The sequence below is a fragment of the Diorhabda carinulata genome, chromosome 2, assembly GCF_026250575.1.
Source record: "Diorhabda carinulata isolate Delta chromosome 2, icDioCari1.1, whole genome shotgun sequence".
In the NCBI taxonomy this organism is placed as follows: Eukaryota; Metazoa; Arthropoda; class Insecta; order Coleoptera; family Chrysomelidae; genus Diorhabda; species Diorhabda carinulata.
Window position 1 is genome coordinate 27,455,915 of NC_079461.1, and position 26,499 is coordinate 27,482,413.

Here is a 26,499-nt window from a genome sequence, read left to right on the forward strand (position 1 = left end):
CGAGATTTTGAATTCATTTACGAACAAGCAACGAAGCAAAGTTAGAAAGAGACTGTGAAAATATATCATAAAATCACCTTTTTCCTCATTTTCACTGCATAAAAAACTATTTATTTCACGTTAATATCATGTTTGAACAGTATAAATATTTTTTTTATTCTAGATGGTATGAAAATAGTTATTTATGCAACAAGTGAGTGAAGTAGTAATTTTTTCACAAGTATGACGGTTTGACGGCAATTCCTACGAGTAGTATTGAGTCGTCTATGTAACCCTCTGCAACTGTGTTGGATTCCCACCCACCGTGCTTCTTTCGTTGAACTATTTCACCACCGGAATCCACTAATAGAGACGCCGAAGAGCGTCGAAATGTATGCCCAGTGTAGTTTTTTGGATTAGGTAACTTCAAATATGTTGCGAGGGAATTTTTGAAAAAATATTGATACCTACAAATTTGATTTTTAATTTTACATTTCTATATTTCAAAAAGAAATGATCTGTTTTGGCATTTGTGGGTCGTTGGTTCTTATATTTTTTATAAATGTTTACCAAGTTTAATCTATTGTCAGATATTTCACCAATAACAGTAAATCGACATTGAACTTGAGTTTTTGTATCAGGTACTGTGATAATTAAAACATTTCCGGTATTATTAATATCGTTATACTTCATTTTATAGAATTCCTCCCTTCGCAGAGCTCCTGCGATTCCGAATATTAAAGCAACCTGTTACGATGTTACAAATAATATATAGTTTACATCAAAATTTTTTGCTGTCATACCTTATGCATTATTTTTCAAATATGCAATTAGTTTCAGGTATTTATCGATGTCTACGTCGTTATTTACCATTAGAGTGCCTTTCAGTTTTGAATAAGTCGACCAAAGAGTTAAAGACTTTCACATTTTGAATTTAGTTTCTAAGTAAGCTAGTAACACTCTTTCTGTGAAACTGTTTATGCCTTTTTTAGTACGCCAGTCCATAAAAGAATTATATTCCTTTACATACCGTTTCCTGGATTTCTCAGGGAGAAGATAGTGGCTGCAGTTGCTGATTCAACAACATCTTCTGGTGTACAGCTTAAACTTTCTTCACTATTGCTCTCCATCACCAATAATAATACTACACTCTTCTTATTTAGACACAAAACGGATTGTCTCGAAGTAATATCAAGGAATAAAAGTGTGACAGTTTATCGGAGAAACAATTTTATAATTACGTTAAAAAATGACAACTTACGGCACTTTTTTTAACACAAAAGACTGAAAAAATGAACCGTCACGGTCCTTTTTTTCACGCTTATTGAACTATTCAGAAATTACTTAAATTCTTTATGAATGCAAATGAATATTATAACGGACGTAAAGAAAGGTTTTTAGAAATAAAATCATCCGTCTGATCAAAGATACTTGACAAAATTATACTATTCGTCCAAGAAATCGATATCAGTATACAAAGAAATTTATCTAAATAAAAGAATGGCTCAAATAAATAGCACACGAAAACGCTAGAAACAAAAGTCTATTAAGAGGAATAGATCGAATATGTTATATATGAATATATTGTTAGAATTCAGAATATTAGAGTAAGAAAAGACGAAATGAAAATAATGATGGAAAGAATCATAATTCTAGTTTCTCAAAGTTTGATTTACGTCTCCAACAATATTTATCTACTACTCAATTAAAAGTTGCTGCTTTGTAAGCACATTACTGTTTTAAAAAAGTTTGTGGTGAGTTTATATTATAATCTCAAGAGGCTGCGTCATTTGAATAATGTACAGAAAGTTTAGGAAATGAGAATCCACCAACTGCAGTCAAGAATTACATAATTTAAAAAAAATAGATGTACAGAGGTGTAATAGTATATTATATCAAGCACATGACGATGGCTATTACCCTCGAAGATGAAATTGAAGACAAACCGGAGGAGAGTGTTATCACATTTAAGAAGTACAAATTTTTATTATTATAATTAGAAACAATGCACTGTTTGCTAATTACGTTTAAAATCTTCTACTTTTACTTTCTTCCATAAATAGGTTTTTCGTAGAGAATGCAATACCATTAACAATTTACCGGTATTTCCGTATTTTGCGCTTTTAGAACCGGTAATACCGGTAAAATACCGATATTTGTATTATTTAAGAGAATGAAAACAAAATTAAAATTAACTTACTATAGGTTATGTTATTATTCAGGGGTAGTACAAATATATGTCAAACACAACTAAACCACAAAAAATTTATTTTTAAGAAAAATTTATCAAAAGTGTTCATTATTTTTGATGCAAATTGAAATATGATTTCAAAAAACATATATGATCCAACGTACCGTCGTCTAACCTCGATCTTCTTTTTGTGGTTATATGTTAAGCAGCCGAAAACGCTCGTTCTGACTCTACACTTGTTGGTGGTATTTTTAACAAATATTCATACGCAAGTTTTAGATGTACCCCCCTAATTTCATGCTCTTTAAAAAATTGTAAATCTTTTTATGCTCTTTTTCTAACCTTTTGTTTTGTTTCTTTGGGTTTGGAAAATCCGTCACTGCTTTGTTAATCACATTCTATAATTTTTTTTAGTGTTACAGTATTAATAGCGGAGAGAGATGTAACTGGCGAATCTTTATCTTCAAAATCAAAATCTTCACTGTTTGTTTCATCACTTTTAACTCCTAGGCGTTTTATAAGAAGCATCAATATTTTTAATAGACCCTTTTTTAAGTTTAGGAAATAAGTCTCTAACCGCTTCGATGTCGTTTTGTGAAGCGTTGTGTAAATTTTGGAAAACTTGAGATATGTTTCTTCGTCTTTGCATTATTATTTACTTCAGAGCATTTATCAATTCAATACTTATTTCACTTTTTGTTACAACAAGCGTGTCAATCATAAATTTAAACGTCGCGTCTGCAACAAGAACAATTCTTCTGCACAGTGCTTCGACTGCTAATTCAATTGATGACAATGCATCAATGATTTCAAAAATAAATAGAAATTTCTCTTCGGAAAAGACTATGTTTGATTTTAAATTAATTAATGCTTTTTGGACCCAATACCGTAAATGGTAAAACCTTCTCAATAAAATAAGTATACTATTCCATCGTGTTATGACATTTGCAAGTTTAAATCTTTAGTTTCTTTAGTTTTACATATTTTTGTAGATATTGATCATTTCTTGTACGAGATCTTCTAATTTTTGTTATCAGCTAGGATAAATTAGCATAATTCAAATTTATTTCAGCGTCAACAGATCCATACTCTAGGACAACACCATCATCTGTAATCTTTTCATCTTCTTCATTGTCAGTTTCTATGTCATTGTCATCATCTACATCACTATCACAATCGCTAGATTGGGATTCAATTGGTTCAATTTCAGCATCAAAAATCACTAAACTGGAATTGTTTTTGTAAAGGAAATCTCTAACAGCTAGGTGGATGCCATGTGCAAAACATAACTGATGTTCGACTACAATCAAATGTCCGAGTTTCACTACAACTGACGCACAATGTGTCGATATACAAACAATATCATTTGTTTTGATCAAATTCTTATAATTTCTTTTTCAAAATCAGAATTTTGATTTTTCCGTTGACACTTTTCCATGTAAACGGGCTTGTCCAATGTTCCGTATATATCCTCAAGTATAATGTACGTTTATGTAAAATACCTCGCCAATTGTCGAATGTTAAACTGAATCGGTTGCCTTTCGATTTTAAATCTGATATTTCTTTAATAACTTCTATTCTTATCTTCTTGCTACATTCAGTGATCATAGATTTTATTGTTGCAGCCGATTTTGACATTATATACTCTTGCATGTAGCCTTTTTCTTATATCCTCCGAAGAGCAGAAAATTCTTAATGGTAGACCATCACGCGCAACCATACGAGCAAGGATTTCACATAATTGTCCTTCTTTTGATTTTGAAAACAATACTATAATGTTTTTGGTAGTTTTTGACTAGAACAACATGCATCATTTTCATTATCTCCTGGTACATCGCTTTCAGTTTTTAAATTTATATTATGTCGAGTTTTCAGGTGAGTGCAAAGGCCTCTCGCCTTTCATTAGCAGCAAAATAATAATGCCAACCCAATTAACGACGCTCCATTTTTTTGTGTTCTTGAAAAATATTGAATTTCGAATTAATACTTCTGATTCTAAAACAATTATTTTAATTAATTAGTAATTTTAAAGAAGTATATCTAGGTTCTTAAGGAGTCATAAAATAAGTTTAATTAATAGGAAATTCATTTATCTGCAACATAGTTAATAGTGATGACGTTTAAGTATGTAATATTTATTGGATATTGTACAGAAAAATTAATACCAATGCATGTAGATATTTTTGAAAACAAAACGTAATTGCAAAATGTTGCAAATCGAGCAACATATTATTATTAGTTGCTCAATTTACAAGACAAATATCTATTTAATTTTTCTAGGATACACAAATTTCATGGTTCTTAAGCTCTAAGATCATCATATTTACTTACATAAATTAATTATTGCACAAGCCCAAAACTGAAAACTTTCACTTTCGATACTGAAAAAAAGCCTTTAGCTACAGTGGACGGGATCTCATATCATTCTAATTAAATGGAGGATTTCCCGAATGAAGCCTCCGTGTATCACTGTTGTATTATTTGACCTTCCAGTTCTAAATGGCCTCTTTTGATGTTGTCGTGCATTTAAATGAACGAGATAATTTTTGTTTGGTTTTTATTGTATTGTTGTATCTAGCAGATTTATTCACCTGTAATTAGCCCATTTTTGCTTAGATCTTTTCTTAAACCTGAATATAATTGTACTGGTACTCCATCTGCCTGGTAATTTTGGTTTAAAATCTCTTTTCGTCTTAAATTTTATTGATTATGTTTTCATTTATATACAACTTTTATTTCTATCCCTCAATTACTTTACTGCTATAATGTAACGATAATTTCGGTATGTGCATCATTACGGATTTTTAAATTCTAACAAACTGAATGACACAGTTTGCTCCAATTTTGATAATAATCGGTCGATAAGAGTAGTGATGTCCTTTCAGTTAAGAAGCAGTAAGTTTAAAAAGTAACGTATTGATTGACTCGCCCTCGTATAAGTTCATTCAAGCCAGCAAAACGTTAATGGCACACTTTCTATAATACGTTTCCTTTGCCAACTGCTTCTGACCCTAGGGTCGATAGGGAAGGAATTTTCTCAGGATTTTCTCAGACATAGACAAGATCAAGGAGCTTGGGAGTAGTGAAAGCTCCGATAACCTAAGAGGCAATTGGAGATTATTACCAGAGAGGAATTACAGTGCGGATAACAACTGGAATTAAAATATGTCAAATCCAGTATCGAAAATCAAAGGCTATATTTAGTGTGTTGAATTAGAGAAAAAAATTCTAAATGTTTTTCTGTTTTTTATTTCTACATGGCATATTGACCTATGACGCTATTGTCAGTGAAGGGGTAAACTTGGAGTAATGTTTTTATACAAATGTTTAAGACATGATTTTAGTAACGTGAAGTATTAGATTATAGAAATGTTTAGGGTTTTTAATGTTATAATTCAAATCAAAGTTTTTTAAAATTGTTTTTTATACCAGTAGAATATTAGATACAACTAGAATATTATACACGGTGTTTCAAAAAAGGTGATCCCGTCTTTAGGGTAGATAGAAAATTAAAAAATATTTGGGGTTTTATACGTTTTTATAACTTTTATACGAATATGTTTTGGAAGCTGACACATCTAATGAATTTGTTTTTGTGTCTGACTATCTTAGAGGGCGCTAGTTATACGGTTCGTACCAAGTAGTATTGAACATATATTTTTCAATATTAGATTTATTAAAGGAAAATTTCAAATGAACCCAAACATCATTTAATTTTACAACAAAAAGGTACTCGATAAAACTCGATACTGTGTACCGTTTTCGGAATATTTTGAAAATTATGAAGTAATAACCGATGTTGGTAAAAAGAATTGATAATGTTATTAATTATTATTTCTATCAATTAGTAAGCATTATGTGAATTGGAAAATTTTGTCGCGTAAATGAGAGCCCATCGATAAAACGAATACATTAAAAAATGGGATTGAGGGCTTTCGTTTCTTGTAACATTTCACAAAAATCCAGTCTACTAAGTATAGAATCTTGTTTTTAAAAGTATGGGCACTGAGCTATTGGAGGCATTAGTATGAAGCTAACAACAATTTGATGTTCATGTGTTGCGGTTTTGGGACTCAAACTGTTGTTTGTTTCATACTAAGACCCCCAATAGCTGAGTAACTATAATTATTTAACTTTGAACTTTACACATAACTATCATTCATTGATATTTATGACGTTAAGAAAGTAACAATTATATTTTTAAAACCTTGTTATTAGTAAAATTAAATTAGGAATGTTACTAAACTTAGGCGAATGATTAAGAAACTCTAGTGCAGCTGTTACGCGTTATGAAGAAAAATTTCCTCGGAAAAACTTACCAAGTCAAAATTTATTTAGAGCAATTGAAGTTTTCGAGAAACTGGTAATGTGAGACCTAAAGAAATAAATTCTGGTAGGCCAAGAATAACAAAAACCATTAATGAAGAAAAAATGATTTTAAATTTAGTTTATCAAAATCCAGCAGTTAGCACAAGGAATGTGAAAAGACAAACGAATACGTCTTATGCAAGTACTTGGAGGATACTTAAAGAGCAACAGCTATATCCTTATCATTATAGTCAAGTCCAAGAGCTCTTGCCAGACGATCTACCAGTTAGAGTAGTTTTTTGGCAAACATTACAAGAAAGAACAGCCTTCGATCCAAATTCTTTAAAATGTATTTTTTTTATAGAAGAGGCCACGTAAGTTTAACTCCCATAATGGACACTACTGGTGTGATGAGAATCCACATGTCAAAATGGTATCACATAACCAACACTCATTGAAAGTTAATGTTAACTAATAGGTATTCAAAATTCTATTTTAATATTCGAAATATTAGGAGATTTAACACTAAACGAGCGAAAATCTCTATTTCTTATGCACGATGAACTTCCACCATCCTTTTATAGAGGGTGTCGTAATTGGATGAGTAACCATTTAGGAGGATTGGTACAGGTGCAGAAGCTCCGATTCATGTTCCTCCTGCGTTTTTAATCCCTTGGATTACACAACTTTGGCTGCAGTAGTAAATTTACGACAAGAATTGGTAGAAAGAATTCAACATCACTTTAATGACCTCATAGTTGACTCCCAACCGTTTAGAAGTTTAATGGATTTTTTAGAAAAAAAGATACACTTATGTATTTTGAACACCTATTCTAATTGAATTATATATTATGTTATTAGCCTTATTGTAAATTTTCATCCTGTGATTTTTTGTTTAATTAATATATTTATAATTACTTCATACCAGCATCGGTTATTACTTCATAATTTTCAAAATAAACTGCTTTCAAAATACTGTGTACTGAAAACGGTACACAGTATTTTCGAGTTTTATCAAGAGTACCTTTTTAGAGTTCATTTGAAATTTTGCTTAAATAAATCTAATATTGAAAAAGATATATTCAATACTACTTGGTACGAACCGTATAAATAGCACCCTCTATGATAGTCAGACACAAAAACAAATTCATCGGATGTATCAGATTCCAAAACATATTCGTATAAAATTTCAATACAATGTTGCCAGTGGTTGCGGCAAAATCGTAAAAAATATTTATATTTTTTTTTCTTCGATGTCCTTTATCTTGAATACTGATAGAATTACGTAAATTTTTCTGCGAAAACCCCAAATATTTTTCAGTTTTTTATCTATCCTAAAGACAACCTTTTCCTGTCATAATTTTTGTAGAATAAAAATTATGTGAATCGGCCACTATAGTATTAAAAAATAGGCAAAAAGAGCCGACGCACTAAAAACGAAGAACATAATGAGGACAGCAGGGTTGAAAACATTGAAAGTTATTGAAGATGTTTGATAAGAGATCAAATAAGAAGAGAAGCTATTAGAGAAGATCTGAAAATTCAGGATATAGTACAATTCACGAGATATAGACGACGAAATTGAAGAGACCACGTCGAAAGAATGATAAAACATCGATGGGCAGAAAGCTGGATATCTACTTCTCAAAAGGCTGAATTGTAGAAGAAATAAGACTAAGTCTTAAGAAAAGAGAAAGACGAAGAAGGGTAACAAGAATAAGGTGGAGGATATGTATATTTAAATTATCAGAAGAGTAATGTGGTTATGTAAACTTCACAAACACTTTGACTCACATATTTGCTGAACAACTTCACAATTACCTTCTGGGTCCTACGTCATTTAGATGTTCCCGTGTAAAGAAATACGAGACAATGTGCCGTAGTCTTTTTCTATAGACAGATTTATGTATTCGGAAAGCAGGGTCTGTCTCTGTAGCTTCTTGGCAGAAGCCATAAGTTTAATCTAGAATCTCTTTGATATTTCGATATTCCGTTGACGATAATTTTCAAGACAATGTTCTGTGGTATACCCTTCATTTTATTTAGTTTTTTTTAAGTCAGCTCATCCAGGAGAAGGCTGGATTATTCACTAGGATTTAGGTATTCTCTTTTCGTTCCTTTTTGTTCCCAGAGTACAAGTTAAAAATCGTGCTTTGTTATTAAGAGATGAATATAAGGGTCTCTGTAGATTCATTTGTTAGGCTTAAGAGGAAAATGAAGGCGAAGAAAGAAAAGAAAGTTTGGATATTGATACAACATTACAGAAAAAGCAAACAATTGAGAGAATTTACAAATTACCAGCTGTTTTTTTCACACAATATACAATGCGGTCCATATATATGGAATACTATGTGAAAAAAATAGGAAACAGATAATTTTTTATTCTTAAATTGACAATTTATACTATGAAAATATTATCCCCTTCCAGCAACCCCTCGGAAATTTTAAACAAGAAAGGGGGTCGAGTGGCAACTTGTTGGAATGGGATTTTAGTACACTGTTCAGCAATACAAAGTTTTTTCTAAATTTGGTGCAATTGTAACTGAGAAAATTGGATTTTTTTATGACCTCAGGGTTTTTTTGTTAATTTCTCCCATTATCCTAACTTTCAAATCATCAATAAATAATCAGGTATTTTCGTATTTGTTCTTGTAAACATCAGGAAACAATCTTTGAAGATACTAAAAATATTAAATTTAATTATGTCTCATTTGTCCGATACTCAGAGAACAGACATTTTAATTATGATGGATTGTGGTAATAAAATAAGAACTCGAAAGAAGCTCTGTGAAATTTTTAATAGTAAATACCCTGGTCAACAAGTTTCGTATTCTACAATTAGTAAAATTGAAAAAAAGTCTCGTGAAACTGGACATGTAAAAAATATTGAAAAACCAAGTGGAAATGTTCAATTTACTGATGAAAAAATGTTAGATGTAGTTTTAGAGGTTGAGGCAAATCCGCTTAAGAAAACTCGAGTAATTGCTACCGACAATGATGTAGGTAAATCATCTATTTTGATAGTTTTGCATAAAGAAAAACATTACCCTTACAAAGGTTCAGTTGGTTTAGGAGTTAAATGAAGATGATCCTTATAGAAGGCAAAAATTCTTTGAATAGATGATGGACAGAATAAAAGCAGATTTGCAGTTTATAAACAAAATAGTTTTTTCTGATGAAGCGACGTTTCATTTGAACGGTACGATTAACAAACAGATCTGTAGATATTGATGCAAAGAAAATCCTCACTGGAAGTTTGAGTCTCACACTGAATATCCTAAAAAAGTGAACGTTTAGGCTGGTATCATCAACAATAAAATTATTGGCCCTTATTTTTTTGACGGCACAGTTAATAGTGAGATTTATTTATATTTTTTTATTAACTTCTTAATGCCTACATTACAAAGACTATTTCCCGATGTTAATCTTCCCCAGAGGGAGTGCTGGAGAAGGATTATATTTTTATACTGTGAAGGGACAATTTAAGAATAAAAGTCTACCTCTTTCAGGTTATTTTCACATAGTACAGAATAACGCTAAAATTCAATTTATTCCATACATATTGTATATTCGTTTTTTAGATATGTAGTGGTTCTAAATCGAAAAATATGTCATAAATTGGCTTCAAGATACCGAGCCAAAAATAATACGAAATTTGTGATCATATACTTGTATTAGAAACTTTTGTTTTTAATCATTTCATTTCAATCCTTATGTAAAAATTAACTGAACTTATAAATGTATTTCCATTTGAAATAACCTTCTTAAATTAAATAAGAAATTAGACACGTTTTATAACATAACAATTGAAAACAGAAATAGCAACATTAACACTATCAACCGATTTAGTAACGACTTTGGAGATTACGAGTTCATTCCTAAGGGTTAAAGCGGTTTATTCTCAAACGCTATTTAGACCTGATATTCATGTTGACATTTTTATGTCTCGACCCCATTTCTCTTTATTTTGTTTCTCGAGTATGAACTCAAAAACGAGAAAACCTTTTACGGATCTTTCCTCTGAATATAATCTTTTTTATTCCATAAGAATCATTTGGTTTGATAAAATTGTTCAAAATTTTTGACCTATCTTTGATTTGAATTTCTTAAATACGAATAAAATAAATTAACTCTTCAGGCAGCGATATAAAATGAGCCGACTTGCAATTATCAAGATTCATTTTCTTCATTCTAAGATAAATTGTTTTTTTGTGGAGAGATAACAGAAAACATCATTTTGTAAACCACTGAAATTTACAGCAGTTTCGTCATAAAGTTGCAGATATTTTGACAGATTTATTATGTAATATAAAAAGTACATTCCAATAACAAAATATTTGATTAAAACTATTACAAAATGAAAGATGTGCGGGAAGGTAGAAAAAAAAATCCTTCTAACATATTTTATTTGTAGAAAAAAAGTGAGAACCGTCACAAGAATCAATACATATCCAAAATAGCACAAGAAGTTTTTCTAAAGTGAAGGTTTTAGCATTTGAAATTGGTTGTATATTTTCCATTCCAATTTAAATGATATCATGCAATATCTACTATAAAATCAAAAACAATTTTATCTCCATAATAATTATATATTTACATCGAGTTAATAGCGATGAGTATATTCACACCCTTTTGTTTGTTATCCTTTTTTCAACAATTATTTGATGTAGGACATAAATTATCTTGTATACTTTGGGCAGGTCAAAATTCACTCTACATGTTCAATTTGTTCAATGGATATTTTAATTGCAATACTGCGCATAAGAGTAATTATTGGTATACATTCACTGATTGCTGGTGAAAATACTCTGCTTGATATTCCCGTTTACAAACAAATTTGTTTTATTGAAGCCACCATCATACTGCAGTTATTTGTTCTCCTTTCACTTTGGCTAATCATTAAGTAGTGAATTAATGGAATGTAAACAATCTTCGGCGATTCAATTACAATAAGTAAATCTGGTAGACGCATCCAAATCATTAAGATTTCGTAAACAAATATAATTTATTTGTTATTAGAAGGAAACTTTGAATTGATTAGAACGATATCTATGTGGGAAAAATAAGTAGATATTCTGCAAAGTTTTTAGTGTATTATTATTCCAGTAGTTTTAATGGAAGCAGAAGAATACTGATCATTCTCTCGTAATAAAGACTAGTGCAAGTTGCCAAATATTTTTTTGCGGCTATTGTTAATTTTTATTTTTTTTTTACTTAAAAGCGAGAACAAACTGTGTAAAACTACTAATACCCTTTTGGTCATCTTTCTATTTACTTCTGTTTTCGGAAGTTATCCAGTACTTATGATTTACGACTAATCGTGAGCTAGTATTCCAGCTTGCGAAATGTTCCTACTGAACTGCTTCTTTATTCTCATATATGTTCTTATAGCAGTAAATTGTGATGAATTCAGCAAATAAATGAATACTGAACATTGTTTGAATTATAATAAGCCTGTTCTTGTCAAAAACTACGCCGCAGTAACCAGATTCAATAGAACTAAATTATTTCATGGAATTACTATGATCATGTCCATGCACAACGACTTTTCCGAAATAACACAGTTCAATGATATATTATCTGAGAGAGTATTCGAATTTTCTTTCGTCTACCAAAAGACTTTTGACCTTTATATTGTTTTCATTTACAAAATACCTGACGCTGACGTGTATACTTTCTGTCACAAACTACTGACCTTACTGGTGTCCTTACGTTTAAAAAGCAAACTAATTCTATGTGGCGATCTCAATATTGATTATTCCAGTGTGTGTGCTGGTCAAGAATGTCAATTTTTGATTCTTTTGGTATGGTCATGCATATAACAGCACCAACCAGAATAACTAAGACCAGTTCCAGTACTATAAACTGTCATGTCTCCTTTTTATTTATTTTCTTTCAAATACCTCACTTTCTCTTGGTTTAACTTGACTCCATCTTACACTGCCGAACGTTATTATTGGTGTATAAAATGTTTTTGATTGCTTCATAGATTTTGATCTTGGTTTTACTTCTTTTTCATTTTTTGTTATAAATAGAGAAATCATGCTTCATAATGTAATTTATGAAATCTATTTTCTAGCAATGAGTTAAAATACCCTACATGACAAGGTTAACACACTTAACGGTAACAATTGCGGTTTTTTGCTATATGGCATAAACAACCTTATAATTTTCCAAGTTAACTTAAAAATTTGATTTTTCCAAAATATCTAGGCATTTGTAGACATGAGTACATGGTTTTAACTTGATATTTCCACGTGATATATACACAATCAGATTAAATTTAACAATTATTGGAAAAAAATCGTGCTGACTTCCTAATGAAATCTCAATTGTATTAACAATTACGTTTGGTGTGAAATTTATATTCCGTACTCAAACGGCCTGTTATTAAAAAAGTTTGAACGAAGGAATGGCGTAGGAGGGTTGTGGTTTCTCCCTATTACTCGCAATTCTCATTCATTCCGTGACAATTGGAAATTCTTAAGCGTTCAGGGAGAAGCTAATATTTGCTCTGTAAATCTACTGCCACTCTTCTATCTATTTTTAGTAGTTTTTTATAACTTCTAATTTTCAACAAGTAATACTGTAAAATAGCGATTTATGGACCAAACAAAGAGGCAAAAGTGGATTCTTGTGTAGAGCTCATGAATGTGGCAGTAATATGTAAAGTAAAAATCTTTGTGAGGACAAATTATAATGAATACGAAATTGTAATAAGAAATAATGGAATAAGTAGCTAGTAATGGTAGAATACTGTCAAGTAATAAACTTCGCACAAGGCCGCTTGACATAACGCAATACAACGTGCAATAATTTGCATGCAAGTCTCTCTAAACAGTGAAAGTAAACCAAATTCCTAACCTCAAATGTATGTAATATTTTGTACCTACTTTAACAATGAAAATAAAAGAGCTAAATTTTACGAAAGTTAAGACAAAAGACAAGATTGCACGCAATAAAAAAGGCAAAAAACCGATAATGCATGAAACAATCATATTAACCTCAACTGCGCATGCTTTTGATAAAGAAATATTTTTTCTTGCATTGCATTGCATGTTGTAATGCATCATGTCAAGCGGCCTTTAGTGAATACGAGTATACGAGAGTAGAACGAAATGGACAAGATAAAACAATAATAATTTATATCACAGTAATAGATGAAAACAACAGGTGTCTAAGCAGAAATGTAGTTCTAGTGGTAAAAATAAAGCGTGGCGATAATAAAAGTTTGAGCGGAATAAAAAAAGTAATAAAGAAGAGATCTAAATGCACAGCTTCGCAGTATTTTAAGGAAATATGAACGGATAGAGCATAAAATTTACAAAAATGAGAGAAAATGCTAGAATACTAGTCAATAAAGCACTCATGGAACGAAAAATGGAAACATAGTAATCAGCAATCAAAAACGAGAAATATAAATTTATATTTACCGATGATAAAATGATCATGGAAAAATGGAAATTGTACTTATGCAACATACTAAATAGAGAACATAATGAAGATGTTGCAGACGAGAAAACAGAAAAATAGCAATGAAAAAGTGAGAGAGGACTATAAGGAGACTGAAAACACGTGGACATGAGAAGCTAACAACAGAAATTATCAACTATATGGGTGGAAATGAAAAGATGTTATTACTATAATTATACAATTGTGGGAGGTCGAAGTAATTCTTCCAAAAAAATACAGAAACGGTTGATAAATAATTGAATAGTTATCGCAAAATCACGCTAATTAGCACAGTACTCAAAGATCAGAAGTGCAGATTGGTTTCAAAAAAAGCTTATTCCATCTAGCATACATTACAATAAACTATACAAAAAGAGCAAGAAGTACGCACATCGGATTTGTGTTTTGCAATACCGAAGAAAAAACGATCCTTAGTAAACCTTCGCACAAAGAAAGCATGAATAATAATTACATTAGAAGGATGTACAAAAGGCTGTAACCTAAAAGAATTATACGTAGGGTATTGATGTACGGGAATTGTGCAAACGTCAGAATGTGCTTTTGTAGATTGTATTATCAAACACGCATAGAAGGTTACAACAGATTATGTACACAGGATGTGTGAATAAAAGTAAAACTATGGGAAAACGAGAGTAGTTATCAAGTTTTGAGATAGATAGAGATAAAAACAAATATTTGGATTGGCTTCATTGCCATGTATGGTACTCCTTCTAAATGGAAATAGTGATGTTTTACTGAAGTTGACTGAGAGTTGCTCTTTATCATCCCAGATTTCGATTGTCTTTAGGGCCGTTTGCATCCGGACAGAAATTATACGTTTACCCTTGCCCCTCACTATCATTAGTAGATCTTTCACGTGGACTAGAACCGTAAATCCAGCGCTGCTAAGTCTAGTGAGGATTTTGTCCACTACCAATGACAACAGTACGGGTGATAGAATTTCGTCTTGCGGACAGACGGTAATGGCAGTGAAAAATAATAAATCATTGGACGCCAAACAAGGACTATACGATGGATGTCCCATCAATTCGATATTTTGACTGTTATAAAACGTTCTTCTTTGACATATTCACATCAGTGTTGTCATAACAGACAATAAACAATCAGATAGAAAATTAAACGTTAGAACGTGTATAAGAATATAAATAACTAGTAGTAGGTGTAGATGAAGAAGGAAACTAAAATAGAAAAACAATTCAGTGATTCAAAGTTATATGCTTCACCAAAAAAAAAAACGAGAATGAACATTTTTGAGTCGATATAATGAGGACAATATCAAAATATAGATTTAACACTGTGAATATGTCAGACAAGAAAATAGTTACAAGCAGTTAAGGGAGAATATGGATTGCAGAATGGTTAGAAGTCTAAAACTCCTTAGAAAAAGGAAATAGGACGTCCAAAACTAACACAGGATACAATAATACTAGTTTTTTTAAAAATAATCTAAAAGCTTCTGCTCTTCTGATGTCACGTCCAATCCGAGTCCTTATTAGAGAGTATTTATGTCAAATCTTTAATATGTTTGAGCTTCGAGGACATTCTAGATTCATGTAATAACCCCCAACCGAACAACCTGTCTTGTCTCGGTACAATATGATACTCCTAACTTTTTTAAGTTATTGAATACCTAAAATGAATTGAATTATTATGGTGACTGTTGTAGACACATATCATATACAAAAAAAAATGCATGCACACAATTCCGTTGTTCGTCTATTGGTTTTGTTCATCAATCTCTACATTTTTTCAATATTCACAAGTAAACAAGAATGTTTTCATTTGAATATGTATTATTATTTGTTCTCAAAACGATCAATCATTTGAAAGTGATAGGTGTATTCAGTAAAAGGAATTGTCTAGTTTACTTTTGGACAAGTTCCAATTATTCCATCCTACTATTCCATTTTTCAAGGATAGGTGACTGGAAATACGAATCCTTGTAACGATATGAGTTGTTGCTTGTAGTATTCGATCGAAAAATTCAACTGAATAGTTATTGGGAATAACACAGTATTCAATCGAGCTCAACTTCAAATTGTTACTTCCAAAGCTTGTCAACTTATAGATAATTTTTGTTCACAATCATTAAGTTTCAATCGTATTTGACAAATATACTTAGAGATTCGAAAGTGTCTGTAAAGAATAGATAAGTAGTAGTACAGTTAAAGCTGCAATATTTCAAGATAACTTATATCTGTTAGGCCGAATGAATACGAAACTACTCATTTATGACAAAAATAATAAACATTATCAATTATTGTTTTAAACCAACGTTGGATTTAAATTTTTTTTTCAAGAAGAATTCTACCATGGATGTGAATAAATATTAATCTAGGTGCAAGGTCCGGACTAAATGCTAGATGCGGTAGGAGTTCATTACCACCAAGCTCTTTGATCTTATTCCGCGTAACTTTCACAGTATGTGCAAAAGCATTATCTTGTTGTAAGAGAACCCGCTTTCGGCAAACTAAACCTGGTACACTGAACCTTCATAATTCCACTAAACACACAACAAGATTTCCCGCTCGAATCGACCTCTCTGGTAATTGTCCTTTGTCTCACCACCGATTTTCCACATTCGGGTTATTTAAAAGAATCCATTTTTCGTCATAAGTAATAATGCGTCTAATGAAACTAACTTACGGCTGGCCGAGGTGCACTACACACACCTCTAGTCAATATTTCGCTTGAATCTCGGTTAATTGGTTGATTATAAATGCGGATATATGGTATCTTTAGAAGAGTGCTAATGCCTTGTTACCTCAACATCCCACGCAGGTGGAGTACTTTTCTTTCCTGCTACGGCTGCTTGAAACTTTTGTTTCCAATAATATTTTGGTAATATATAATAACCAAATAATTTGAAGAGACTGAAGCAATTGTACTCTTCATAGAATTAGATAGATATAGTCTTATCAAGTTACAATATGTGGAAATTGAGCGCTGTAGAAATATTTTCCATTAATTAAATAAGGCGATTTTAGAGAGATTTAATAAATCTGTAAAGTAGCTTTTGAACAACGTACGAATGCATAGAAAACTCCAAGTTCCGCGCATTTATTATACCGAGAAACTTAAGACTACTTTCTCTTGGCCAGATTTTTTGCGTAGAATAGCTTTTCAATGTCAAGCATTGAAATTTTATAGGTATTAAGCTGGTAGTTACTATTGTTCAAGTTTTTTGAGACGAGATACTTAAACTTTCAAATTAACTACGCCATTAAGGACAAAAGGATTCTCGTAGAAATAGAATAATAGAACAGCGATTCCTTTCAACATTATATTACGATAATATTTTAGTGAGATAATAGCCATTATACAGGTGAAAGAGCCTATGGCTTTCCCACTCTGCAGTTTCTCCTAGGAGCTTTATAATAAACTTAATTATAGTCACGATAAATTACTAATCAGATTACTAGGACAGTTGACAGGTATTTGAATTACGAAAAAGATTCTTATAATTTATGGAATTCATCATCAAGGTTAATTTCTCTTTAATTGGTGACGCCTTAATTGTATATTTAAATCCAATTTTAATTTACTATAATGCAGATTGAATTCTATTCTATGGAACGCCTTAATCATCTCGGAAGAGAATTTCAGGATTTTTATAAATTGCATTGTTGTCAAATAATTAGTTGCTTTGGAGATATTAAGTTGTTGTTTTGGAATTTGGAATATCTCTGTCGAAGTCAAAATAATATATAAAAGGTTATAATTATATCGAAAGCAAATTTGGTATTTCCAATTATTTATGAGGGTGTTTATTGAAAATATTCTAGAGATTTTAAGATATTCTATATTTGTATGTAGATGAGCGTAAAAGTTATGTGGGAAAGTTCAATAATTCATACCCTAGAGGAAATCCCTAAATAGACAGAGAGTTAGCAACGAAAAATAGGGTTGATAATGTGCGTGCCATTTCAGCTTGTTAACCGGAAGAACAAACTTAATACATCATCAAATGGCAGCTCTTAACGTCAGCGCAGCCTAGAAATTAAAATGCCAGCCAGCTTTCCTGGACGAAAAAATGAGCGGAAAAACCTCCTGTGGTACGCGCGTCAAACTTTTTGTAACTTGAAGTTTGAATCTGAAATAAGAGCGATATTATAGCGCAAGAAGTTGGCCTTACAGTACCAATTTGAGTCCGGAAAGTGGCACTTTACGGTATTCTTGTACTTTACAGCATTCTCCCAATCCAAAAATTGAATATGTCTGCCTCTGTTTACAATGTTACCTTAGTGACTTCCACTAGGAGTGGATATATCTAAAAATAGACACCTCTTTGTAAACCGGTGAGATTTTTCCATTCCAATCGGAGTTATTTGAGATTTCCTAGCTATTTTCACATTTCTCAAAAAATCGTAGGAGCAGATTTTGATTTGCGACAAAGGATGAACACAACATTCATGAATGGTATCAACGTAATATTCTATTCGAAGTGTATTGTGGTTGATTAGATTGAAGAAATCTATCCAGTTCGGCACAATAGCCAAATTCAAAAAATTATGTATAGTAATTTTCTCTTTGGTTAGCATAGCTAGGCGCAATCCAAATGTCAGTACTACTTGGAGAATGAACGTCAGCTCAAGTATTATGTATCTTATTTAGTTTATATTTTCTCGATCTTTTGAAATAGGGTATAATTTTAGACGAAAAAGTTTCAATTTAATAATTTTAGGAGAAAAAGTTTCAATTCATCAATTATATCGCATGAATTCCGCTTGAAGTTTAGCTAACATTTCTTTCTACAAAATCTACACTTGAATTGTTCCAAAACATAAAATAGAATAGAGTTTTCTGTTCCATTTATTTGCTTTTTGGAGCTTTCGAGCATAATTAAATATATTGACTGTGATAATTAAATTCATTTACATCGTTAGTTTTCATTTTCTAAAATAAAACAATCAACTGTTGAGAGTAGAAGTTTTATCTCATTTGTTACATCTAAGTACAGTCATTCCGTGCCTTCTCATTTTAGTTCTCTCGAAACTTTTTATCTTTAACCATTCATACTTCACTCGAGTCCCGGTGCTTTCACCAGAATTTAATTCCGTTATAACTTTTGTTTTCCACGTGTTGGTTGATAAATACTTGAATAGCGTGTTATAATACACAATATGATAATATTATTATATTCTTTCATTATTGATATTAGTATTATAACTAAAAATGAGACCGGATTAGGCATCTCACCATTCTATAGGAATGTAAGGTGCCCATAGATATGATTATGGCCGCCATGTCTTCCAAATTATTTTTGACAAATGCAGCAGAGATAGCGTTTCCAGGAGGGTCATTTGTATTTTACACTGATAACTCGAAAATGGAGAAGTAGGAGCAGGAATATATGGTCCAGGAACCAAGCTCGCTATCTCAATGGGTTCAGAACAACTCAATGGGAGTAAACAATAACGTTACTCTTATGTGGCAAATGTTCATACCGGAGTACACGGCAATAAGAAAAGCCGATCTTCTGGCGAAAACATGTGGGAGTCATGGTCATAAAAAAGTGGGAGAAGCAGAAGAAATTAGAAACATGAAATAAAGCTCCGGGTCTGAAACAATCGAAGAGATTTCTTTCTTATTCTACCAACTGGTCTCAAAAGGCACTTGCATTGAAAATGATGACCTAATGGGAGTTTCTGGTATGCTCACTACTATCTGAAAATCATCGGAGAAACTCCTCTGGCAATTCTCACCCATTCTAAAAGCGTTTGATCAAGGATCTATTGTATTTACGGCTGATTCATTAATCCCACTCCTTTTAAAAAGTATAAAATGTGGGATGACTTTAATTGCCAGACATCTTCGTCTTCTATATCATACGCTCCCAGGTGTAGTGCTATGTAGTTTTCCTTAGTGTTTCACACTTCGAGAGAATATGGATAGAGGTCTCGTCCTCTGTGCAAAAAAACCTGCACGCCGCATTATCTGCTAGGTCTAGCGTTTTCAGGTGTTTGTTACGGCGACGGTGCCCCGATAGAGCTCCTGTTAATATTTGTAGTTTGTTCTTACTTAGGTTGATACATTCAGCAGATCTACTCTGATTATAGTTTCCCAGAAGAGTATTTGTTTGTCTTAGCCCTTGTAGGTTGTCCCAACAATTGGTTTTGCTTCTATCTACCTTCTACTTTCTAGTGCTTTTTCCATTGATCTATAGCTGATACCACAGATGGGTATGAAACAGCTTCTTAATAACAATACCTCGTATTTTTTTCTGTTGATGTTTTCACTTATAGTGACGTTAGATACTAGGAACTGTAGATATTCTAAAAGTGAGGTTTTTAAATGTTTTCTCAATTACAACTTGTTAATTATATTTTCAATGAAATATTATCTTCTATATCTCGTATTTCATCTGATTGTTAATTAATGTGAGAGTAATATGAAGATGAACAAATCTCCATTCATCAGATTTCCTTCTATTAGCTTTTCAAAAATCTCTTCGTTCCCTATACTGAATATAAATTTCAGGATCACAATCGATGAATCACTTTCAAGCATGCTATGAATTGATTTTATCAACTTTTAGAAAACAAGTAGCGTCTTTCGAGAAATTGTTGCTGACAAACTGACTTTGAGATCTTGATTACCGTCTTGCTGAATTGATAGTGCTCACGCCCAACATCAGATTAGTTGTATAAATTTATCAACTATAGAAATAGGAGAATGTCAATCAAGAACATCTATCTGGAGGTAATTTTTCATCGTAAGTCAACACTATATAACTAATAATAGTAGTTTTCCGGGCCATTAAAAATGAGAGTAATAGAGTCATCAACTATGAAAATAGCGTCATTCAATTTGCACCTTTTCCTGTTGTAAAATTCACCAATTGGATTTTTCAGGGAGAGTCAATTTAATGGTTTCATTTTCAACAATACATGGTTTTCCGTTTATTCCAAACAGGAAAAATAGGTGTGGTTACATTGCATTTCAGTGGCGTCCTAAACAACAAGGAAAATTTAAATTCTATATTAATTGTCCCTATCATTAACGATTTGAAAATTCATTTAAAATTGTCCAGTTGTTGGACATGTCAGCACCGTTTCATAAGTGACCATTTGCGTCAACATGCTTCACGCGCGAATAACTTCTGTTGGATTTTGATCGTCTTGAAACTCATACTGTCGATTGTTTGTTTATATTCGGGTTCCTATGCTTAGATTCAATATTCGTCGCTTGTCACGATCTTATAGATGTCTTTTGAAGTATTGAGCTAGAATTTTATCACCATTCTTTGCCACAAGCGACACAAGCTTTTCTTGAGCGATTGTCATGTTATGTAGTATCCAACACGAGTATATCTTTTTGGTAGCCACATGATCAATCAATACCGAATGTATGCAAATGGAACTAATGTCCACATATGCCAAAATCTCACGGTATGACGATCGTGCAAAATCAGTTCATGCACATCAATGTCATGCACAGCATCGATCTTTTCTGAAACAGCAATCAATGACCTTCACGAAACTCATCCTTGACCGAAGTCATTGAAAACCATCGAACGAAAATGTTCGCGTTTTGATTCCAAATTCAATCAGTGTTGTCAGTGTTGTGTCAACAGTAATACATCTAGCACAACATTCAATATTATTGGTGGAAGCGTTATACAAGTATAAAAAAGCATTTAAATCCGGATATGTATTTTGACAACAAGATACATAATATATTTTCTGACATCGCTATCGACATAATTATGAATTAAATTGAATTAATGTATGACTAATCTTGATTAGAAGTATTTTCATTGCCAGTAAAATCATTTCCTTGATAATAACCGTTTTTATCGCTGTTGACGTTCAGGTTTGCTTAGTGAATCGAGCTCAAAATATAAATACGCTTACAAACGTTGTATGGATTATTGCCAAGCCAAAAGACAATCTAACAATCTGAAAATGTCATAATTGCATACTTCACTGATTTATATAATCTTAAAATTATGGTCAAATCACTTTATGCTGAGAGTCACATAATGTACATGAAATTTCACGATTACATGGAACATTGAAGTACTAAAAAGAGGAGAGGCCAAACAGTTTTTCAAATGAACAAATTCAAATGTTTATAACTTACCAGCTGAATAAAGGAATATTAACAATAGATAACACAACTTTGGTAGAAATAATCAGGTTAAATTGTCGAGATCTGACAGATGTGTGGACTGTATCTTCAATTTCAAAAACAGAAAATTGTCATTTGGTTATATATATTCGTATTTTTCATCACAAGCGTTGCTTCAACAGCACAGAATCATGATTTAACGGGGGACGGCATCTTTACTGAATATGCCCAACACTCTGCAGTGAATTGCTTGGTTTTACCTAGACAAAATGACAAATACCAGATTGCCTGAAAGCGGCAAAGTTGTTGCTAAATAGAAACGGACTAAAATGATATGCTACAATAATGTATTCTGAGGTTCTAAATTGGGCCAAGAAAGTAGAGTAAATATTTCCTAATATTTGTCGATTCCAGCTTCAAAATATAAATAAGCCAACAAAAAATGTAACTATTTTAATTTGTACAGTTTCCATAGACCGTGTAGACATAGGGCAAGAATGGCATAGTTACAAAAATTGACGTTAACTTTTCGCTGAATAATTTGCTGTTCTCTCTCTCATTACACAATCATACCACCTCTTTTTTGTTCTCACCATCCTCTTCTCTCCTATCGGTTTTCTCAGCATAACCACGTGTGGCATGCACTGTTATTCTTCAGAACTATGCTGTGTTTTTTTCGCCCTATATTTTCCTTTGTATATTCCTTTCTCATTCATCCATCATCTCTACGTCGGCCTTATTTAATATCCAATCACATGCGTAAGTCTTGTTATTGATTCACATATTCTAATCTCAGATTTTTATAACATTATACTTCTGAATGCTTCTTTGTTTATTCTGGCTTCAAGCTTCAATTCTTCTTTTGTTTCCTACTACTACTACCACTAGATATACAAAATTGCAAGCCCTCTCAAATTCATATTATTTGTCTTTTGTTCATTTATCTAGGATATCATCTTCAGCCTCCTTCTGAGTATACTCTAATTTCAAATATTTTTTCTTTTTTTGATTGATTCCGACTTTTTTTATATTAATTGTTTTTTCATGTCATTAGATTCCTCAAATTTTTCTGTACCATAACATTTCGTTTTTGTTTCATCTAATGTCATCTCAAACCAACGAGCCATTGAGAGATTCACGTTCGAAGAGACATTACTAAATAAAATCTGAAGCGAAGAACTGCGTTGAAGAACAAAAGTTATGGATGCAATTGGATGAGTCACACATTTAAAATGGAACTGGACTGGTCATGTTCCAATATTGTCAGTTAATGAATAGAAGAAGAGAATACTGGACTGGTGTCGACGAATGAAGCAAACAGAAACAGGAGACGACTGCCGACGCGATAGACGAACGATTTGCAAAGGACATCTTTTAACTGGATGAACAAGATACCAAAAACTGTGCAAAATCGTCTAGATTAAGAGAGGCTTTTGTCCGGCAGTGGATGAGATAGGCTTCCAAATGATTAATGAACTTCTTCTTTACCACTCTTATCATTTTTGTCTAAATTTTCTATTTGCTTAGTGCTTTATACACACTTATTTATTACGTAACATGCATATTTGAAGTTTAATGCGTTCCTTACTATTTTCAGCACATCATCATATGAGGAATTTCGCTATTCTTCAGGTATGTCATCTTTCTCTGATGTTATTCGGATAAGTTCATTCATGGTTTCCTATTCTTGTTGTTATTTCGGTGTACCAACATGGATTTCAATTTTTTTTTACTAATACTACTCCAAAAATGAATGGTAGATGCGGTATAGATTGATAATCGAAATAAACATCGATTAATAATTTATCAGGAAAATATGTTTAGTAATAACCTTCTAAAAATGGGATTCAATTTGTTAAAAGCATTTTGCTCATTTTATGTGTTCCCTTCAATGAGGAAAAGGCGAAGTTCATGGAATTTTAAATGGTCAATAAATAGGTGTATATAGTTAATAATTTTTGCGTTATCCAGTGAGTGGATATAAATTGGTTTTGCGAGAAACGGAAATCAGTTCACGGAGATTGATTAGAAAGTATTTATGAAAAAAAAATATTTTGTATCTAGGAATGCCGATATGAAAAATCAATATTAAATGGTGAATTTTGAAATATTCTTGGTGTATCAATATTTTTTCTCAGAAGATAGAAGAAACGCACATCGGATTTGTATGGCATATGAGTGAGTATTTAATGGCTCAGCTATGTTTCAGAATGAACTTCTTCAAATTCCTAAGTTCATGGAATTTGGATTCGCGTTTTACATGCAACTTGTAATAAAATGATTAAAAGCAAAACAAAGGTAAGGCAAACATATTACTGGGAAACTATAATCGAATAAGATGTAATAAATGTATCAACCTACGAATATCAACAAGAGTTTTTTCCTAAAATTGCTGCATCAATAGACAGCTAAAGACGGTCGGTTCAATACAGTGTGCCACGTGAAGATTCTACTACGTAGATGGTGTCATTCTATATCCTAGCACAGCCATCCACAGACTTTGGTGCAGTAACTCCTCTAAATTGAATTTGCTTAGAACGTGGTATTACAAGCATTGATAACTTGTTTTTCCAATACCTTCACGTGTACAGAGTTGTCTTCTATTATGATTTTTTTTTTACTTAGTACGAATGAATGAAATTTGTTGCATCTAATTCTTACTGTGAAGCTACACTATTAGTTAATAGTTTTTGACCACCAAAAGGATGCTTGAAACACAACAAATAAAAACATTACATCGATTTTCCTGTTTATATTTTATAGTTAAAAATATTGTAATAATAAAACTACAGGCAGCAATAGTTACATATTTTAATTTTTAATTCATCGATGTAACACGCTTGTGCTTTTATTATTTAGATGCATGGCATTCTCTTTAACAAAATTTCGACAAATAGATATTGTCTCTTTCGTTCCATTCGTTTTTGAGGATATTCCAAAAATGTAAAATGTGAGTGGGACATTCCTTTCTAACTTCTCTGTCCAATTTGTTCAACTACAACTCAAGTATTCGGTACATTCTTCCTTTCCAATTGTTTCAAGTACTCTTTTCACTGCTTCGAGAAAAGTTTGGAATCGTTGCCATGCTTGAAGTACATGCATTTTCCTTAAATATTTATATTGACTTTTTTATTCCGAGTTCCTTCAATTTTTACTAGGTCTCTAGTCGCCCTTCCTCCAAATTATCTTTAAACCTTTACAAAGCCTCCACTGTGTTTTACAGTCAGGATTACACATGGATCTAGCAGATCTTCCTTTGACATGCACACAAACACTTTCAGACCTAAAAACATCAAACTTTGACTCATCATTCCTTAAAACTTTCTCCCACTCTTCATGAATCTCATATTTATGTTTTGAACCCACTACAAGTTTATTTTGACGTCTTCAATGGTGTATTAACTGATACTTTTCTAAACAAGCCCGTTTTTATCACACTGCTTTTCCCTGTAGAGTTTCTCAAGGGCAGATCCCTAGAATCAGTGATCTGAGTTGCTATATCGGGACTCGTAAGACTTCGATCCCGTTTACAATACGTCGTTTATGATTTAGTTTTTTGAGGGCGTCTTGAATGTTTTCCATCGCCAAAGCTCATGATGCATGCATATTTTTCTCATTTTAAAACTTAAGAGTTTGAATTTGCGAAAAAGAAAACAATTAGTATACGAACTTCACAAAAATATGTCTTGGTCCGAAAAGTATAAATTATAGCACGTTTTTGCATCTCACAGGACTCATTAAGATTAAACTATAATAATAGACACCAAAGAAATAATTCCAAGTTGAAGAATAACGAACAAATTAGCCGGTATTTGCAAAGTTTTAGCATGCGTTCGTATAAAGTAAAAACAAATAACGTACACTGATTATGGCAGACATCGCTTCAGCTTCCGGTTGACAATTTAAAAGACAAATTTTTCAAAGTGTATTAGTTTGAAATTTAATGAGTGGATTATGGATTGGGCGAAAACGACAAGTAGTGTATTTTATTACAAAAATAATTTTTGGGTGTGAGATATCTAATGTTATTATTAAATTGTCAGAGATATATTTTTTAAATATAGTTTTCATCAATGTGAGCACACATTCCACATCAATGTTCTAGTATTTGTAATGCGTCTGGAAAGGAACGTATGGATTTCGAGTTATGAATTTTGAATTTTAACATGTGATGTCACAAAGGTTCGGACCCCTTCTCCTGCCTCTTGTCACACTATGTCACAAACTTATGAGACCCTTCCCCCGGAAATATGTGACGTAATTCATGGATCTCCCCTAACATACACGGCAAACGTTTTATAAAATATTAAGATATACATATCTGCAAATTTCCATGTCATAATATTATAATATGATTTGATTTAAATTAAAATTTTTTATTCTTATTCTCATTGGAAAATCATAACAAATAATCAAAGCTTCACACATTGATCGAGTGCATGCATTTAGACGGTCTGATTGACAAAGAAATAAGA

General features: G+C 32.0%; 1 protein-coding gene across 7 annotated transcripts in view; it reads left to right on the plus strand.

Moving 5' to 3' along the window:
* LOC130904175 (dipeptidyl aminopeptidase-like protein 6) overlaps positions 1-26,499 on the plus strand; it is a 214,741-nt gene that overhangs the window by 53,874 nt on the left and 134,368 nt on the right. For 3 of the 7 annotated variants that reach the window (XM_057816775.1, XM_057816780.1, XM_057816777.1), the window contains exon 2: positions 23,622-23,656. The exons of the other annotated variants lie outside the window; for them this stretch is intronic. The gene's annotated coding sequence lies outside the window, so the exon portion shown is untranslated. The remainder of the gene's footprint in view (positions 1-23,621; positions 23,657-26,499) is intronic. 7 annotated transcript variants of the gene reach the window in all.